Raw genomic sequence first — 18679 nt, forward strand, 5'->3', positions numbered from 1 at the left:
TTTATTAAACGAAATCGTTTACAATTTTCTTTATTTCATTGTTTTTTTTTCAAAATTTTTTGAGAGAAAATGTCGTCGACATAGATTTTATAGGACCTTTTCAAAATGAAATTCTAGGGCAGCAGCGGTAGCAAAAGCAAGCCAGAGAGGGCGAAGAAAAGCCCCAAGAAAATATTCCCTCTCTTTTGTTCTACCGTTCGTAAAGCTGTTTCTTGACCCCCTTTCTTTTGAAGAGCACACCGGCCCATAAGGTACACATTGTAGAAAAAAGCAAAAAAGTTCTTGATTTTTTTACGATGTGTTCCTTATTGAGCAATTGGGTCCTAAAATGAAGCTTAGATTGCTGATATTATTGTTTACAGCGATAAAGCTTATTTTTCTGAGTACAATGACCCTTTGTACGACCACAAAGAGTTTAAAATGGATTTTTAAATCAATTTTGCGGTCCTTCTTGACAGAAAAGCTCCTACTTGACAGCTCGTTCCAAGGGGACCATAGTTAATCCATCGAAAAAATGTTGTCTTGTCAAAAAAAAATTGCATTAAAATGAAAAAAAGTGGTCAGAAATGGTTTTTAATCGTGTTTTTTAACGTTTTACATAAAAATTGACATAGGGCTTTACTACCCAATTAAAAGTGCAACATGGAGTTAAACTTTCTGTCAACCTTCTGTAAAGTTTACCATGACATGACAGTTGCGAAAGTTTAACTCCATGTTACCGGCTCACATCTCTCTTTTTAATTTCTCGATAAGGCTAGTCTGCAGATCGGAAGGAAAGGGGTCAAGAAACAGCTTTACGAACAGCAGAACAAAGAAGAGGGAGCGATTTCTTGGGGCTTTTCTTCACCCTCTCTGTCTTGCTTGCGCTGCCGCTGCTTCCCATTTGAAATTTTTCTTGACCGGTTCCTTCCGAGGTGCGTTTACCGCTTTATGTAAGGGACCATCCATAAACCACGTGGACACTTTAGGGGGGGGGGGGGGTTAAGCGATTGTCCACGCTCCATACAAAAAAGATTTTTTTTTGTATGGGCAATTGTCCACGAAGGGAGGGGGGGGGGGTTTAGATTCCCAAAAAAGTGTCCACGTGGTTTATGGATAGTCCCTAAGGTATGCACTTCGGAAGAAGCCGGTCAAGAAAAATTTCAAATGGGCAGCAGCGGTAGCGAAAGCAAGCTAGAGGGGGTGAAGAAAAGCCCCAAGAAAACGTTTCCTCTCTTTTGTTCGTCCGTTCGTAAAGCTGTTTCTTGACCCCCCTTTCTTTTGAAGAGCATACCGGCCCTTAACCATGACAGTTGCGTAAGTTTAACTCCATGTTACCGGCTCACATCTCTCTTTTCAATTTCTCGATAGAATCGTTTATCGAAAGGCAGGCTGACATTTAGGATAGCCTATTAGTGCACGTTTTTGATTTTTTTGATTCGATTGTGAGTAGCGGGACCTCGTGGTTACTCTGCAACGTGAGCCATTTATTTGATATTTTATTTTTCGTAAGTCCTTCTTTTATCATCGTTGATCGGAAGGCATGCCGCTGGTTTAGTTCGTTTAAGTTATTTTTTTGATTTCATTACAATCGGTTACGTGGAGTCCTGTTTTCTTCTTTTTTAAATTCGTTGATCGTTCGTTCGATTAAAAAAATGTTTAAATAATCAATTATGTATCGTCGGTTTAACTCCATGTTACACTATTAATTTCTTGATAGAAATGGGGTTTTTACCTTGAAAATAGTTGCACAATTTACCAGACGCCGTGCCTTCTGATGAACGATGATATAGGAAGAGCTTTAAAATCACAAAATAATTAATGTACCGTCAGTGGGGGTGACTATGGGTCAAAAAACGATACACCTCTCGTATTTTCTTAATAACAAAAACAATTTAAATAACATTGAAAATCTTTCAACGTAGATTTGTTCTTAAATAGTTTACTAACATTTTCCCAAAATACGGTGGATTTTGATGAACACTACCTTAAATGCCAATTGTTTGAAAATTGACCCAATCTCACCCCTTAGAGGGGGTGACATTAGGTCAAATGAAACTAAAATGATGCTCAAATACAACGATATGGTAAAAACAAGTCATGCAACAGTGTTTCTTGTTCGAGGGAATCGTATTGACACGCTACAATGTTTGAAGTGGAGATTTTCAAACATTTGGGTAGTTTTCGAGCAATTCTTACAAAATTATTAGAAAAATGATTTTTCGAGAGGTCATTTTTGGCCAAAACCGTACCCCAAATTTAGACAGCTGCCAAAATAACAGGATTTGTTCTAGGAACGAGATTTTTTCAGCGAAGTCATCTTAAGATGTCCCCTACACAACCCTTTCAAAAGAATTCATTTTCATTGAGAAGAACCTGAGAAATTGTAAAATCCGTAAAAAATCACTTTGACCCAATCTCACCCCCCAGACCCAATGTCACCCCCACTGACGGTAATCTTAATTTAAGCACAAAAAACACCAATCACTGAAAAAAATAACGCGCGAAACACGAACAATCCTGCAAGGCGTCTATCCATCCAAATTAGACTCATTTATAGCTTTCATTGAAATTATTCCAAAAACTTAGCTGGAAGTACAAAAAAATATTTAAGAAAAAATCTTTTTATTTTACCTAGATTATTAAAAAAAATTCAAATCCTCTGCCATAGAAAATCATGCATTTTTAAAACATGTTCGAAGCAATCTGATTGTACTAAACAGCAAGCCTAACAAATTCTTTGAAAATACAAGAGGTGATTCAATTTAAATAGAGCTATGCGCAATTTCGTAACGGCTTTTTTCAGTGTCGACATTTGTCCTTCCCTTTTATCGAGAAACTAAAAGTGCAACATGGAGTTAAACTTTCTGTCAAGCTGCTGTGAAGTTTTCCATGACAGCTGGGAATGTTTCACTCCATGTTACCGGCTCACATCTAGAATGACCATAGTCTATTAAGACTTAAAAAAAATCTTTTTATTATATTCATTCTCATAAATTTCATAAAATTTTGATATCCCGTAATCTGGGGCGAATCGGGACTACAGTTTGAATAGAGACAGCAGTTTTAAGAACACTTAAAGCAGGGGTGACCAAAGTAAGGCCCGCGAGCCAAACGTGGCCCGCGAGGTCATTTTTTGAGGCCCGCGGACCCATTTTGGATGATCATGTAAAATGGCCCTTTAAGGTGAAGCCGTTGATCATTTTCAAAGATAATTGATCATCACTCTAAAATGCACTGTATTGAATTAAATTTTAGGAAATTCTGCATCAAAATGAATCAGCATGTGCCGGTTATTGCCTTCTTGAAGCCACTGAAGGAACTTTCGATCTAAATCAAATGTGATTCAAAATTTATATAATGTTGTGCTACAATCACTGACGTCCTAGTTGGCAATCATTGATTAATGACGATTTCCATAACTTTGCAAGGATAATCGTTACCAAAAGGAATCAGCATGTGTAGGGCACTATTCTAAACAACTTGTAGAAGGAATTTCGTCAAAATATTGATAGGGACGCAAAATTTATATTATTGAACGAAACATCATGGCAATGATGGAATTCTTCACGTTAAATGATTTTATAATTCCTGGAAATTAAGGTTACGTTTATGCCTATTTTAACACGTTCCGTAACTGGTTTAAATGTGGTTAAAAAGAGTAAATTATGTCAAAATTTGCATCAAACATTTATTGAAATTATATTAAAATTGGGTACTAAAGCCCTACGTCAATTGTTATGTACAACGGTAAAAAACACGATCAAAAACCATTTCAAATCCCTTTTTTCAATTTTAATGCAAAAAAAAAATGTCAAGACAACATTTTTTCGATGGATCAACTATGGTTCCCATGAAACGAGGTGTCAAGTAGGGGAGCGTTCTTTTATTACGTAACGCGAAAAATCGGACTTTTAGACCCCCTCCCCCCCCCTCGTAACAAAATTTCCATACAAATTTTAAATATTTTGTATGAAGCGTAACACGGTCTCCAACCCCCCTCCCCCCCTACTGCGTTACGTAATAAAAGAACGCTCCCTAGGAACTTTTCTGTCAAGAAGGACCGCGAGGTTAAATTTTCCAAATTGATTTAAAAATCCATTTTAAACTCTTTGTGGTCGTACAAAGGGTCATTGTACTCAGAAAAATAAGCTTTATCGCTGTAAACAACAATATCAGCAATCTAAGCTTCATTTTAAGACCCAATTGGAGCAATAATTTTTGAAAAATCTTTAAGCAAAATTTTTAAAATAAAGATTGCACAAAATTTAAATAAAAATACACACTTTTACATAGTTTGTGTCATCCCTTCTGAAATATATTAAAAAAATTAATTTAAAAAAATCAATTTAAATACAACTTTAAAAATAACATTATATTGGTGAAATCACGATTTCAACAATCGTGATTTCACCAATCTATGAAAGTTTTTATGATTTTTATAAAAAAAATCCAATTGATTGGAGGCTTTTTTGTACAAAACTGTTTATTTTTTTTTGTTTTCTAATATTTAGTTTTTAGTTTTTATTGATTTAAATTTAAAAATAGCCCGCAAGCTCATGTGAGCTTCAAATTTTGCCCGCCATTCAAAAACTTTGAGCACCCCTGACTTAAAGCTTTTAAATTTGAAAATGGATGTACACATTTTGTTGGTCTGAGTCTGTTCTAACCGAAACCAACCAGGAAAATCAAAATATTGTGCTCAAACTTAGTTAAAACGGCTGTCCCAATTCGCCCCATGTGTCCCGATTGACCCCAGTTTACGGTAATGTAATTTTTTACAATTTTTCTCAAGGCAAATATCTGAAAAGGCTATGGTTATCGAATAAAACATGTTTTTGTTTTTCAGAGTACTTGTTATGCTTACTGTTTTATAAAATCTGGCTGCTTCGAATATGTATTAGAAAGTCATGACTTTTTATGGATTTGACGCCTACATTAATGTAAATTGTTAAAGTTCGAATAAATAAATCGATTTTTATAAAATGCCAAAAATTTGATTTGCAATATCTAACTATGAAATTCTGTGTAATTGGGTCCTAAAATGAAGCTTAGATTGCTGATATTGTTGTTTACAGCGATAAAGCTTATTTTTCTGAGTACAATGACCCTTTGTACGAGCACAAAGAGTTTAAAATGGATTTTTAAATCAATTTTGAAAAATTAACCTCGCGGTCCTTCTTGACAGAAAAGCTCCTACTTGACAGCTCGTTCCAAGGGTTCCAAGGGGATCATAGTTGATTCATCGAAAAAATGTTGTCTTGTCAAAAAAAAAAATTTGCATTAAAATGAAAAAAAGTGATCAGAAATGGTTTTTAATCGTGTTTTTTACCGTTGTACATAAAAATTGACATAGGACTTTAGTACCCAATTGAATGTGCGTTGTGGTGTACTCTCGAATGTTGTCACAATTCTCTTTTTTTTGAGTCTTTGAAAGCTTTGGAAATTTTATTTGGTATGCAATCGTTCAAATTTTCACCCAAAAAACCAATAAAGATGGCTATTCGCCAAAGAATAATCAAAATCCCAGCAGGCACCTTTTTTAAAGCAAACTCGTCCATAAATTTTCAACATTTGGCAATAAAATAAAAAAGCACACGCCTTCTTGGACTGATGACGAGGGTCGATTATACTGACTAACGATTCAATTTCCGACCAAACTAAAAGGTGCAACCTATCCATTTAGTGTTTTCTGTCTTTTAAAATTGTGGTGAGAAATCTGTCCAACTATTGGTAAATTTTGAACCCCCTTCTATCAGGTTATTTTCAAACAAGCAACCCGGACCCAGAAGCTGTTACAGTGACGCATGCGACTTAATTAGAACTACCTGAAAATACCCCTTCTCAAAATCGATCCCGAATCAAAACAATCACCATAAATTAACGATTAAGAAATCGAAAAATAACCGCCAAGAAATACGGCCCAAACTGGTTCCGCGTTCGGGTGACTGCCATCAATCACGGCCCGCCGAATCAGGATCACACCACCGCGGAGTTGTGTGTGTGCTCTAGAACATTGGCAAACTTGGCTTCTTGCTATAAATTATGGCATCGATCGTAAAGCTGCCAAAAAATGGGCACAAAATAACCGTTGGTTGGGAAGATAATTGGAATCGACCGGGTAACGTAATAATTTTAGGCTTGGGTGTTTTGGTTTACGGATTTTGCATGTGAATTTAAGGTGAGGTTTATTTTTACATCTCGAACTTAATTTTAGATTATGTATATGGACAGTGACCATTTTTGTTGGATTTTTCAGGGATGTGCCATGATGCAACATATTTCACCAATATCTGATAATCAATGAAGCATTTGTTTACAAAACTTATGCATCTTTTTAACTTTTAGTGGAAGTTAGTTCAACAACCAAGCTGGAAGTACTGTAGAGGCCTGCCATTGAAGTTTCCATTTCTCTTTTTTATGAAAATTTATCAAAATGTTACCCTGTTAAAAATGTTCTCTACATATCTACCGTAAACCGGGGTGACTTTGATAGGATTTCAATTTGTTTTTAGAATATTTTCCAACAGGTAAGGTATTTCTCAAAATTATGATTTTTAAAACATGTACTGGGGTAGGCCACACAAAGTCCATGCACTATTTCGGAAAAAATAGTTGAGTTCAAAATTCTTAGTTATAATTCCGGGGTGACTTTGATAGTCAAAATACATATAAATTTTAGATGAAATTGTTAAAATGTCAGAATTTTGCCTGAAATTTGTTAAAACTAGTTTTGTTTATAAAATTATTGATTTATATTGCATTTTATACTGAATTCGAAGCACAAATAAAAAAATTTCACATTTTACATGGAATTTGTTCAATTGAAATTGCCTATAAATTTGAAGATGTTTTTTAATTGTGTCAAAAACACATATTATTTATTATTTACAAACTTTTTAAACCTTCTCCTAGTAGAAAATTGTCCAAAGAATCCAAAAATGCATTCCGTTTTCCGATTAAAAATAATGTTCATTGAGAAAATCATGACACTTTGAGAAGCTTAAAATAATGACTTTCATCAACATTTTCTTAACTATAGTTAACTAACTTTTAAAACTTGTCAACATTTTATGAAAAGTTCTTCTTGAGGTACTTTGAACACTTCTCTACCACGGTCAGTATGTTTCTAAACCATTCCTTACGTATTTTAATTGTACTCTTCATTTTGCGGAAAAATCGCAAACCTATCAAAGTCACCCCGTTTTACGGTACTTGTCGACGTACCACCCAAGCTACAGTGCTGTGGAATGGCGCTGGTCAATCATAACAACTCCTGAAATTTTCAACGATATCCACAAAAACAAAGAAAACATGTAGCTTTTATTAAAAAAAAGAAACGAAGCCATTTAAGAAGAATTATTATTTTTAATCTGAATAATTTGGGACACAGCTCCGGACTCGATCGCTGCTAGGGTCAATGACAGATCATCAACGGGGGGTTGGCTACCCTCTGAATAGGTTCATGATTGATCACCGAAGCCATTCATCAACCTGAACAAAAAAAAAAATAAGAAGAAGAATAGGTGGCATATAATTATGCACGGCACGCGTTCACACCTTAAGTGATTTGTGTTTGCCTTTCGGCACCTTTTTTGTTCCCTGTTGAAAGCCTGTCAATTTGTTTATTGTGTATTGTGAATTTAATTTGCTAGGAAGTATCAATTATTCGGGTTAAACCTCGGGAAGTGTTCCTCCCAACAAAATAAACATGCATCAAAAAGATGCTAACCTTTATGGAAGCCGCGAAGGAGATGATGATCAACAATTTTGTCAAGTCTTTCGAAATCGCGCCCGCCAACAAACCAGTTCCGCGCCAAGTTGAGCAATTTATAAAAAAAAACAACCCTCGAGTAGAATATATCTAGAGAGTTTTGTTAGAATAATGCCGCGGCGGCAGGTTAATTTCAATAACAAAACGACGCCTCCTAAACCGCCTTTCAAAGTCGAGTGAGGATGGCACCGTCGTCGACGGCATCAAGGACTCCCTTTATTTGACGGTTTGTTTAGGAATATGAGTTTATTTTAGAGACTAACTAGTTTAAGGACTGCTTTTATTTGCACAGCCTTACTCAAATCAGATCGAGTGGAGCTATCGCGTGTTTTCGGCTTTTCATTATTCAGGAATTTTATCGTTTTATTAGTTTCTAATCTCTAAAGTGAGGTTGGCGTCAGAGCGTAGTCCACGTGGCTGAAAAAGTCGTTGGAGTTGATGAAACGGAATGATGAGCCTGAACGCTAAGTTCGCTAATCGTCTTCATTTTGATTGTCTAGGCTTCGGGTATTTGAGTCTAGACTGTAGATGGGAACATGTATATTTTCAGCAAACGCTTTATTTTTTTAAATTGCCAAGTGAAATTTTCTTATCTTTCCAGGCATACCACGGGTTGGTCGTGCTTCAGTTAGTTTTTTTAAAAGCACGATTACAAATTAGACCTTCTTAATTGCTAATCTTGAACACCAAGAAAGTGGTAAATACCTCATCAGATTTCTATATGTTTTTTTTTTCTTGCCCGATTAAATTAAGAAATAATTTAAATAATATTTTTTGACTTTTTTTTTCAGATATAGGTCTAGATAACGAAATGGAAATATTTTTTTCAAAGAGTAACAGTAACAGTAAGAAAGAGATCATCGCTTTATAGCAAACCGATCGGATAGGTCACGTTATCAATCGCGAAGTTTCTAACCGCTTGATCAAGTTGTATTTCAACCCACGAGTGCTTTAAAGTGGTTCTTTAGTTCTGTGAATATCACTGGAATAGTTGTGACACGGAATTTCGCCCGTAATAGCCTTATTGGACTGAAAATCAGCAATTTATTTCTGCGGACGCTACTTCACCAAGTTAAAGTGTAAATAAACCGTGTGCTATAATAAGTGAGATTCGTGGAGAGAGTGAGTGCCTCCTTTGTTATACTTGCAACGCAAGCAAGTAAACACAAACCGGCTACAAGCCAGAGGCTGGTCGATCGAGGTTCTTCACCCGAACTAACCCCTTCGTCTCCCGAAGTGAGGCCTGTTTCCCATCTGGTGGAGACATTTTTGCTGCTCATCTAAGGTATTCTTGGACCCGCCTGGACCTTTGGACGCGTTGGGCAGGTACCAGCAGCCAGGATAAACCGTCCCTAGTAGTCGCTGGACCTTCAACGCTTAGCTCTACTAGTACTGAGGTTAAAGCGTAGACGTTGTTTGTTTCGACAATAACGCAACATCGATTTGTCACTGCACGGATAATAAACAAATCTGTTCTGATCGATTAGACCTCTACCCGGCAGGCCACCATGGCCTCGTCGGCAGACACGTCTTCGGACGTGCTGTCAAGACGCTACAATGAACGAGACCGTAACAATCAAACAGTTCCGAGTTGGATGGATCCGAACGGATTATACGGCAAGATTGAAATCCTCCAGCTGAAACATGCTGACGACTCAAAGAAGCTGCCAAAGAACCCATTCATAATAGCGAAGTCCATTGAACAGGCGGTCGGTAAGATCGAATCAGCCAACACAGAAGCACGAGGTGAGCATTACGTGCTCAAAGTACGTCAGCACAGCCAATTTGTGAAATTACAACAACTTACAAAACTGATCGACGACACACCGATTAAGATTATCCCGCACCCAACGCGAAACTTCATAAAATGTGTAGTGAAATCTTACGACACGATTGAGCTGGACGAGGCAATAATCTTGAAGGAGCTGGAACCCCAAGGAGTAACGGAAATAAGAAGAATAACAAGACTCACTGAAGGAAAGAGGATAAACACACCAACACTGATCCTGACTCTGGCCGGCACTGTTCTACCAAAATACATATTTTTTGGACTGCTGAGGGTCGAAACTAAACGTTATTATCCCCGGCCGATGTTGTGCTTTAATTGTTATGATTATGGGCACACAAAAGCAAGATGTACCAACGCTACAACGTGCCCAAACTGTTCTAAGACCCACGAAAACTCACCAGGACCCTGCAACGCGACACCATACTGCAAAAACTGCAAGCAAGCCCACCAACCATCAAGCATGAATTGTCCTGTGTTTAAGATGGAGAACTCTATTCTCATCATCAAAACCGACCGGGATTGCACATATGAAGAAGCAAAGGCTGAATACGAAACAGCCAACAACGTTGGGTCGTACGCCAGCAAGGTCCAGGGACGACTGGAAGCTGCACGAAAGGAGTCTACTAAGGATGCCGAAATTAAAAAACTTCGAGCTGAAATGGAACAATTCAAAGCTGCCCTTGCAAACTTTGAGTCGTTGAAAGCTGCACACGAAAAACTCAAGAAGGCCTACCTAAAGCGCATATCGACATCAAATCAACATCCAATTGACACCAACGTCAACCCAAAAACCCCAAAAGAAAAACTCAACAACAACAGCAAAACTTCAACAAAACAGCAAAAAAGAACCCTTGATTATTCGATTTCCCCACCAGGATCCCCAGGATCTACTCCATCCGGAAGCAAGCAAATTATCATCGATCCCAACATGTACGAGCAACTTCAATACGACATCGATTCTGACGACTTCACCCTCGATGCGGAAAATCGCATGGAAATGGAACAAGACGACCTTAACAATGCATCCAACAACCAATAAGACAACAAAACCCAAAAATACCTGCAACCCCAAAAGACACAACGAACCCGAAAGTGACAAACGGCGAGGGGAGGGAGAGCGTGTAGTAACCTCCCCCCTCCCTCTAGTGGGAGTGGATGTCTGGGGGGACGGGCATGGGGCCAGTAACGAGTGCCTTACATTCCCAATGTCCTCCTGGAATCCGGCCGTAACTCTTAGAACAGAAGCTTTAAACCTACAGCCATCCAAACCTCGACACTCCTCCAAGTCGGCCTCGACCGACGAAACTTTGATCTCTACCAACAAATCTCCCAATGCTAAGGAAAACGAAAATATCTCCGAAATCCGATTCGCTGAATGCAACTTTTATCTCGAATGTTTGTCTCGTCCATCATCCTCTCGAGATAAAATCGTGCCATGTACAACCTGCAGAAAAACACCAACGCAAACAAAGCAGCTGAAAAGAGCAAAGACTTTCCTTGCACCAGCCCTGACCTCAAACGTTCCAGCATCTGCTGATGAGCTTGGGGCGGCAGCTGGTGCAGGGAGGCCGAGCTCCCTCCAGGCAAGTACCAAATGCTCTTACAATGAACAACAAATCCCGTACCCAGAAATCTACAAATCCACAGATTGCTCATTCTCCTGCCTACAAGATGCATCAACAACCCAGCTAAGAGCAAAGACTTTCCCTGCACCAGCCCTGACCTCGAACGTTCCAGTATCCGCTGATGAGCTTGAGGCGGCAGCTGGTGCAGGGGGCCTGAACTCCGAGCAGGCAAGTACCAACTGCTCTTACGATGTTCAATCGACCCTGTACACAGAACCTTCTTCACCTGCAGTATCCACGAACTCTGATGACGAGGAACCAACACCAACAGCATCGACAACCTTTGCACTTCAATGGAATATGTGTGGTATCCAATCTCACCGAAGTGATCTGCAGATGCTGCTGGCCAACTTCCAACCGTTGGTGGTGTGTCTGCAGGAAACCAATGCTCGAGAGTTCAAGTTCCCGCTCAATTACTTCGGCAGAGACTACAGCCTTCTGCTTGGACCGTGCTCACCACACGGCAGACAGGGTGCCGGTATAGTAGTGAAAAACGGAATTCCATTTGAAAGACTTCAACTTCGAACAAAAATCCAAGCTGTTGCGGTTCAGATGCACTTCCCTTCAAAGATCACAGTTGTTTCTGTATACTTACCACCATTAGATAAAGATGCTGTCCAAAATCTCTCGGACCTGTTAGATGAGCTACCGGAACCTGTCCTCGTACTAGGCGATCTGAACGCACACCATGAGGCCTGGGGAAGCAGAGCGTCACCAAAAGGAAGTGAAGCACGCAAAAGAGGAAATTCGATACTAGAACAAGTTGTTCTACGCAACATGGTAGTCCTCAATAACGGCTCCCACACCCGGCTTGATCCTGCAACAGGCGCGACTCAAGCACTAGATGTATCTTTGTGTACTGCATCGGTGGCACACAAGTTCCTGTGGAAAACTGTCCCAGACTGTGCAAACAGTGATCATTTTCCGATTTTGATCGACTACCCTGGATCTACTAACGAAACACCAAAACGCGCTAGATGGATTTACGAAAGAGCCAACTGGGAACGGTTCGAGGGAATGACGAGTTGTAGCATTCGACCTGGTCAGGGGCTGACCATTGACGATTTTACAACTAGAATCATAACCGCTGCCGAAGCCAGCGTGCCGAAAACTAGTGGAAGACCTGGACGTAAAGCAGTTTGTTGGTGGAACCCGGAAGTTGAAAGCGCTGTGAAGATGCGTCGAAAATGCCTCCGCACTCTGCGAAGGCTCAAAGACGACGACCCGCGCAAACCGGATGCACTCAACAAATTCCATGAAGCCCGGTCACATGCTCGTAAAATCATCAATCAAGCGAAACAATCCAGTTGGGAAGAATTCGTACTCGGAATTAACCCAGAAACATCTTGCAGCGAAGTGTGGAAGCGAGTCAACAGTCTTCAAGGGAAGAGACAGTCGAATGCGATAACACTTAACCTTCCTAACGGAGTTAGCAATGATGGCAAATTGGTTTCAAACGCACTTGCGGAAGAATTCTACAGAAAATCATCTGACAGTAACTACAGCGAAAAATTCCGGAAAAAGAACGTCCACGCCAAAGGCAGATACTCCAAGTCGTCGCGAGAAAATCTCTTCAAACAGTATAATACAGACTTCAGTCTGGATGAGCTTTTGTGGGCCCTTGCTCGGCGTGGAGGCAATTCGACTGGGATCGACAACGTGGGATATCAGCTACTACAACACCTGCCGCTCAGCTGCAAAATCGCTCTCCTAGAGCTCTACAACAACTTATGGAAGAATGGAGAATTCCCATACGAATGGAAGTTAGGCATCGTAATACCCATCCCAAAGCCAAACGGAGACCGCAGTAAACCGGAGGGATATCGACCGATTACTCTGCTAAGTTGTGTTGGTAAAGTGTTCGAAAGAATGATTAATCGACGCTTAGTAACCGAATTAGAATCAACCGGAAGATTGGACCATCGCCAACACGCCTTCCGTGCTGGTAAAGGTGTCGACACACACCTCGCACATCTAGAGTCGCTATTATCATGCGATGATAACTTCCACACCGAAATTGTTTCACTGGACATATCGAGAGCTTACGATACGACCTGGAGGCCCGCCATAATAAACACGCTTATCAAATGGAAAATAACAGGACGAATGTTGAATATTATTACAAGTTTTCTCCAAAACAGATCCTTCCAGGTGGTAGCAAACGGAACGCAGTCCGACATCAAAATAGCTGAAAATGGAGTGGCGCAGGGTTCCATCTTGTCGGTAACCCTCTTTCTAACGGCTGTTCAACCAATTTTCGAAAAAGTACCATCGGAAGTTCACACCCTGCTATACGCAGACGATGTGATCCTAGTATCCAGAGGAACCTGTCCAACCCGAGTTCGTCAGCATCTACGAGTAGCCGTTACCGCAGTAGCAGACTGGACAGCCAGCGTAGGTTTCACAATCGCTCCATCCAAATCAAAACTTTTGCACATCTGTAAAATAAAACACCGGAAACGAGGGCGAGCGATCACGATCGACAAGGTGCCAATTCCTCGTGTTAGGAAAATCAAAATTCTTGGAGTTTTGGTGGATTCCAAATTGAATTTTCTCCAACATTTTTACGGGGTGAAGGAAAGCTGTGTCAGCCGATTGAATGTCATCCGAGTTTTAGGAAACCGAATCAAAAGAAGCCACCGGAATACACTGCTTAAAGTCGGCTCGGCACTAGTCACGTCGAAGCTGCTTTTTGGATTGGGTCTAACAACCTCTAACATCGACAACATGGATCGTATTTTGGGACCCACCTACAACACAATGATTCGATTAGCATCAGGAGCATTCTGTACTAGCCCGACCCAGTCAGTCATGGCAGAAGCAGGACAACTACCCTTCCGACTCCAAGTGGTTCAGCGACTAGCTCAACTTTCAGCCCGTCTTGTAGAAAAGGACAACAAAACATACTGCCTTCCGGTTGTCAAACGAGCAGCCACCCTGTTCGAAGATGAAACGGGCTCTAGGATACCTGATGTATGCGTTTTAGATCGAACGGCTGACAGGAAGTGGCACAGCAAGGCGCCGCACACGGATGATACACTGGAGAAAACCACCCATGCTGGAACTAGTAAGGAAATCGTCCTGCCTCGACTAAAACAGTTGCTGTCTGAGCGATATACAAACCACAGGCAAATTTTCACCGACGGATCAAAGGATGGCAAAGAAGTTGGTGTGGGTGTAGTAGACGGTGACATCAACATAAGTCTATCTTTGCCAGGAGAGTGTAGTATATTTTCAGCAGAAGCTTTCGCCCTGAAGACTGCAGTGGAAGGAATCCATACGGAAGAACACGCAATCATTCTCACAGACTCGGCCAGCTGCATCGAGGCGTTGCGACATGGAAAATCCAAGCATCCGTGGGTGCAGCAAGCAGAACATTTGGCAGAGACAAGGAAAGTGACATTTTGCTGGATCCCAGGTCATGCTGGCATCGCAGGAAACGAAAAAGCAGATCAACTAGCAAACCGAGGAAGAAAAACCAACCCTAAAGCTATTCCAATTCCATTCCAAGACGTAAAGCGTGCTATTGGGGTGGAAATTTGGAATGCTTGGGCAAGGCAGTGGCACGGTTCTCTGTCACAGTTGAGACAAATTAAATCCAACCCAGGGAAGTACAACGACAGAAACTGCGCATCTGAACAACGTCTACTCACGCGGCTGCGCATAGGACACACTCGACTCACGCACTCTTACCTGCTGGAACGGAGCCCACCCCCAATCTGCACCCAATGTGGTGTGCGAATTACTACAAAGCATATACTCTTGGATTGCCGCGCCTTCAGCAACGAAAGGATCACATGTGGTATTAGAGGGACATTAGAGACAATTTTAGCAAACTTCAACGAGAATGAAAAAAATGTTATAAAATTTCTTACTCTTACAAAGCTTAAAGAACAGATTTAGAAACCGAATTAGAATTCTGTATATTCAAAAATACGACACGAATGCCATTGCAATGGTAAAGTGTCTTTAATAAAACTAATAATAATAGTAAGAAAGAGATAGGCTGCTTGTTTACATCTTCGGATTCGCTCTATTGAAAAGTTAATACGGATTTAATAAATGTTTCATTTTTTGGCAGTTAACAATCTTCTTCTTTTGAAAAATTAAGTCTAGTTTGATGACACATGCAAGGCCCAGCAACTAATTTGTCCGATTTTGAAAGTCCAAAATCAAAAATTGTACAGAACTTTTTAGGTATTTGAAAAAATTCATAGATTGAACTTTGTCCATGGACACTATTTTGTTCCCCAAAACAAATCGAAAAATTAAAAAAAAAACTTTACCTGATCCACCTTTAGGTGGTTGGTGCCTTCCTCTAATTTATAAAGTGAACCCAATAGCCCCCTAAAGTGATCGCAGCACTTAATATATCCCAATAAAAATATGTTATGAATTAAAAAAAAATCAAACTACCTACAGACATTTTGTCAAGAATACACTGAAAGCCCGACCATGGTAGTTTTAAGAAAATTTGCTAAAAATGCTGCTTATTAAATTAACTGTGGCTTTTGGGGAAAGTAAACGCAAATATGGTAAAATGTACCATGCTTCCACAAAATTGCATGGTAACAAATACGAAATCATTATCATTCTCTCCATAATCGAGGGTTAAAATTACCATACCGCTCTCGACATAGTAAAACTGACTGCGTTAATCAGTCAATCCAAGCACGGAATGTTTTTAGCAAAAATACGTCGGTGCGTGTTCTCAATTTAACCCTACAATATGGTAGCAACTACCATGGTTGGGTTTTCAGTGTATACAGACACCGCTTTTTAAGAAAATGGCATCCCTTTACACGGCTTTTTCGTGACGAACGGACCCGGCCATTTGAGGTTATGTTGAAAATCACCCTTTTTGTAGTCGTCTAAATAGCTTTTTCAAACTTTTAAACGACTAAACGAAACTGTGAAATTTTCAATACGAGCTGTAGGACCCGAGGTAGGACCTGACAGTGAACCGAGTGACACCCCCACACACGCACAGACATTTGTTCAGAATTTGATTCTTAGTCGATAAGTATGAATGAAGGTGGGTCTAGGATGTCAAATTAACCCTGCACATAAAAAAACCTGAAATCTTCAAATCAAAAATTTGGTTCTAAATGAAAAAATACCCTTCTGGGTTATTGCAAATTCGAAAAGTACATTAAATTTTCCATAAAATTACATGTGCCATCATTTTTTTACATTTGAACAGAGTTGCCAGGTTGCCAGATAAATCTGGGTGTGCCAGATTTTTCAAGTGTCAGCCAGAATAAAGATTCATCCAGATATTGACAGATTTTGCCAGATTTTTTACTTTATGCCCATTTTGTACAACTTTTTGATAAAAATGAAATATTTTAATTGAAAATCAAAAATATTAAAATGTGTTTTTCTTAAATTAAAATATATTCTACCTTTTTTAGGCCTTAAAAACAGTTAAAACATCGGAATTCTACAAAAAATTTAATTCATTTATATCCTTCCCCATCATCACCATTGAGATTTGTAAGATTTTCGTCTGCCAGATTTTTCCAGATTTTTGATAGATACTTTGCCAGATTTTCCAAATTTTAACCTGGTAACCCTGCATTTAAGTAACAAAAAAGGAAGATTTTTTGTAAAATTTTACATTTTCGAATATTTAACAATCTCTAGCTGTCAGATTTGCTAATTCAGTTTAAGGGGTTACATACATGTAGAAAATCACAAAATTTCATATAACACAAAATTTACTGAATCCACTAGAAAGATGATTTTCAATCACCCCTGAAAGTTTCATGAAGATATTACATGATTAAACTGAGTTAGAGACGATTTTAAGATCAACATTTTGCCGTGCGCAAAGCGGACTGTCAAACTGTCTGAGCGTTTTTTTTTCAAAACTCCGAGTTGATTTACGGGTGCCACGATATCTCGAGAAGGAATGGACCAAAATGGCTGAAATTCGGGGTGAAGACTCTCAAGACTTAACCTGTGTGCATGAAGAAGCCCGATTTTAAAATTTTGCTTTTTTAAAAATACAAAAATCAAGAACTGACGATTTTTTATATGAAAAACACAAAAATATTTTAATCTTTTTTTTAAATAAGTTTTTTGAAAATCGGCCTTCGTCATGCACACAGGACTGGTTTAGCGTGTATTCGCCTAAATTTTGAGCCAATTTGGTCGAGGCAGTGTTGAGATATCGTGGCACCCGTTTTTTAAACTGCTAACTTCAAATAGCTATATCTCGGCAATGATACAACCAAATGTCTTCAAATTTGTTTTGATAATAGATGAAAATGGATATTTTAATGCCCTGATTTGAAATAAAATTAAGTGTGTGCTAACACCAACCTCTGACTTTTTTTTGACGATTTACGACAGTAAACAAACGAGTTCGCTCTGCATTTGAATTACCAGCAAAGAGAAATTAAATTTCCCATGAAATCTCCACAAAAACTAAACAATCGAAGCCAAATAAGTTTCTCTGTTTGCATAACTTTTTTTATTCCTTCTAAATCTCAATGGGTGAAACACTTTGCCAAGAAGAAAAAAAGGTCATCCAACAGGTGTCCGATTAGGCAAACATTTGAGATATATATGCAAATATTTGCCGAAACATTCGCCGCCAGATCAATTAGTCAAAATTCGGGTTTAACTTAACAACTTCAAAAAACGGTTAAAAACCCGCGAACAAAAAAGAAGCATTTCGTCGCCGTCGTGCTAACTTGTCGTACTTGCATATTGGGCCAAATTGAGTTAAGAACGCCATTTTGTGCAGCTCAATGAAAACCAAAAATGCTCCGCGGATTTTTGTCACTTTTCATATGAAAGAAGTTTCAATCTTGTCGTGCTATCTTGACACAGCCTGAAAATTGATATAAGTGCGACTATTTACCAAAGGGATTTCAGGTCAGAACGCGTTTGTCACAAGGACGAGCTCGACTAGCGTAAACAGTTATAATTATAACTCGGGACTCCGGCAGCCAAACTCAACCAAACTTCGGGACAATGCACAGAATGGTCCACCAAACAATACGTGTTTGTTATTGTTTACATTGCGTGCATTGTTACACATTGAAACGCGATTTTCTTGGAACGTCAAAATGCAACGTACGACATGATAGCACAACAGAGTCGATTTACTGATGTGTGATCAAGCTCGAAATAGGCCACCGTAAATGCAAACGCGTGAGAACTGAGAGAAGTCTTCAATTTTTCCGAGTTCATCCCTCGGTTACCCATCTATTTGAGATCTCTCATTTTGAAGCTTTTTATTTTAAATTGTTATTTCAGCGAATTTTATCTTTAATTGTTTCTTTTGGTTTTAATTTACTTTTGTTTTATTTTTACCTTTTTCGAAATTTGATGAGCCATGGTTGACTTTTATAGAGTTTGGCGGGAACAAATATTATAGATTTTCTGCAAGCAAATCTGTCGGTCTAAGTTGTGCGCGGGGATGATTTTTAGAATGGTTCTTCAGCGAGGAAAAAAAAACAGAATCCAATCAGAACCGGTCGTGAATCCGCGGAGATTTAT

The sequence above is a fragment of the Culex pipiens genome, chromosome 1 (genome assembly GCF_016801865.2).
Source record: "Culex pipiens pallens isolate TS chromosome 1, TS_CPP_V2, whole genome shotgun sequence".
NCBI classification, from domain to species: Eukaryota; Metazoa; Arthropoda; class Insecta; order Diptera; family Culicidae; genus Culex; species Culex pipiens.